Source organism: Mastomys coucha, unplaced genomic scaffold (assembly GCF_008632895.1).
Source record: "Mastomys coucha isolate ucsf_1 unplaced genomic scaffold, UCSF_Mcou_1 pScaffold22, whole genome shotgun sequence".
NCBI classification, from domain to species: domain Eukaryota; kingdom Metazoa; phylum Chordata; class Mammalia; order Rodentia; family Muridae; genus Mastomys; species Mastomys coucha.
In genome coordinates, this window is record NW_022196905.1 from 22,866,646 (window position 1) to 22,869,641 (window position 2,996).

Consider the following 2,996-nt stretch of genomic DNA (forward strand, 5'->3'; position numbering starts at 1 on the left):
TGGAGGGGAAACTGGAAATGGAGAAATTCGCATGTAAATAAAGAAAATATCTAAAATAAAAAAAGAAAAAAAATGCTATTTCACATTATAGTAAAGCTTCTAGTTTAATTAAAAAAAAAAAATCCATGTCTACACACATCCTAGAAGAACTCTCAGGAAATAAGACACAAAAAGTGTCCTAGGGTCCAGAAGGCAGCTTACCCTCACAGGCATTTTAAATAAGACTAAGAGCTGGTTTCTCAGCATGGTCCGTGGGGGAGGGAAGGAACTGGGCAACACAGCAACTGGGTTGAAATTAAATGCTACAAACCCCAGATTCTAACCCAGCAATACTACTCTTCTAAATGAAAGAGAGATGAATATGTTCCCCAAGAAAACCAAAAGCTAAAACAAGATCATTCTTCACTAACAGACTTTGCCTGCAGGACACAGCAAAGGAAGCGCTTGAGCATGTGTGAGATGTGAGCTGTGAAATTTCTCTATCTGATTTGAAATACAATATGGTATAGCAGCAATTTTAAACCTGTGCTTTGTGTATATAATCTATTCTATTCATATGTGAATTGTATGATCATGAGATACAATATGGAGCTAGAAAAAGGAGTTGGATTTGATCAATATTTTTGTGTTCTATTGAAAACTAGATGATATTACTTCAAACTCAATTGTGAGTGAAGACATTTCGTGGTACCTCCAAAATACCTACTGCGGGATAACTTATTTTTTTTCAATTTTTCAGTCATTTTTTTCTTTTATTTAAAAACATAATTCAGCCAGGCAGTGGTGGTGCACACCTTTAATCCTAGCACTTGGGAGGCAGAGGTGGGAGGATTTCTGAGTTCAAGGCCAGCCTAGTCTACAGAGTGAGTTCTAGGACAGCCAGAGCTATACAGAGAAACCCTGTCTTGAAAAACAAAAACAAAAACAAACAAACAAACAAGAAAACAACAACATAATTCAACAATAAGGAAGGAGCCGGGCAGAGGTGGCGCACGCCTTTAACGCCAGCACTTGGGAGGCAGAGGCAGGCAGATTTCTGAGTTAGAGGCCAGCCTGGTCTACACAGTGAGTTCCAGGACAGCCAGGGCTACAGAGAAAAACTCTGTCTTGAAAAACCAAGAAAAAGAAAAAAACAATAAGGAAGGAATATTCTTTTTTCTTTTTTTAAAATTGTTTGGAAATCATAATGAGTTCCTTTTATTGTTTGGGAATCATGGAAAAGAGCCCTGAGTACTCTGATCCAGGCCTTGTGGGAGATGAAACCCTCTCAAGTTGGAGATCCAGGTCTGTGACTGTCCTTATCTTCCTCTGCCATGACCACCTCCTCCAGGATGTGTCCTGCAGCTTGCTTCTCACTAATATGTGGCAGGTACCAGGGGGTGGGAGTCAGGAAGGAATATTTTCAATTGTTTATTAAGCAATCCAACTACATAAACCAGAACATGAAACTACTACAGATAGGCCTGCTTAATTTCTCCAAATACACTAACACAGCTCTTCCTTCCTATAAAGGCCTGGATAAGTTAAGGGGATGAGAGGCGTTTTAGGGGTAGCTCCAAGTGTACCAATCCTCCAACTCATCAAAGTCCTCAAGAACCCATTGCCAGAGCTCCTCAGCAGATGGACCTGAATCTTGAGCATCCTCTGGACCTGGGGTGGAAGCTAACATTGCTACTGGAGCTTCAGCTACTGCTAGGCACGTCTGGACTTGAACTGCTGCTGATTGACCAGAGTCCCCAGCTGGAACAGGGGCATAGCCATCAAGCAGGTTTGCTTGCTGACTACACCTGGCATCATCACAGGCCAGATCACAATTCAGAGAAGATTCCTGGCTGCAGTTGAGTTTTGGAATGGAATCCAGAACAAATGTGCCTGAACACATGAACTCTCCATTGGAGGAGGCAACTACAGCTAAGGAATCAGGAAAATGGGTTAACTCAGAAACAGCTTCAGAGCTTCCATTTGTCTCTGGCAGTGCTGCTGAAACATTCTGGAGATTCTTCTACTTGGACTGAACTCAATTGTTCTTGAACCAGGTCTGGATCTCATTCGCTGTCACACCAATCAATGATGCCAGAGCCATGCGATCCTCCCATTTTGGATTTGGGCAGTCAAGAAAATGTTCTTGCAGCAGGCACTTTTGTTCCTTGGTTCCTTGGTGTATGCAATGCATGTTTTCCTATGCTTCCTTGGAGCCATAAGGCTGGGTTTTGGGCCACCATAATTAGGTGACAGCACCATGGATCCTAGAGAACCGTGGAAACCAGCTCTCACTGAGGATCTTGAAGGTATCTGATGACTTGGACGCTCTAAGAGGCTTCTCAGAGTTGGTAAATGTATGCCCATTACAGGACCTGGTTGCATTTGTATACTTGATTTTCTTGATGGACCTTGGGACTCTTGCCGACAGAGCTCCCTTTCAGGGACTGAAAGACTCGATCGCACTGGACTTCCTGGGATCACTAGGAGACTCTGACACATTTGGAAAGGCAAATTCCCTGCAGGCTCTTGATGCATTTGGAAACTGGTCTCTATAGGTGCTTTTGAAGACATTTGGAATTTTGAATGCAAGGAGGGACCTTGGGCCATATGTGGGCTCTGATCTTATTGGAGCACATTCCTACAGGAGAACCTGAAATCCAGAGGGTTGCTGTAATTTGCCCAATTCTCTGCTTGACGTCTACTCAAAGGACGGGATAACTTTTAAATGGTAATGAAGAAACTAGCTATAGTGATTCCACACCTTTAATCCGAGCACTTGACAAGCTGAGGCAGAAGAATTATAGTAAGTTAGAGGCCACTCTGGGATATAGTCAGACCCAGGATAGCTGGGGTATAGATTGAGATGCTGTCTTCAAACAAATACAAAGCAGTAAGCATGCAGGCATACAGGAGAGCACACAGGCAGGCTGGCATGCAGGAGAGCAGATGATGGGTTTGGTTCTTAGCGGCGCGTCCACAGATACTAGATACAGGCAGCTCTGTGTTTTGGAGGT

General features: G+C 43.2%; 1 pseudogene; it reads right to left on the bottom strand.

Annotated features, from left to right (window-relative positions):
- Nucleotides 1–1,543: 1,543 nt before the first annotated feature.
- Nucleotides 1,544–2,589, bottom strand: LOC116071088 (annotated as a pseudogene).
- Between the last annotated feature and the right edge of the window lie 407 nt (nt 2,590–2,996).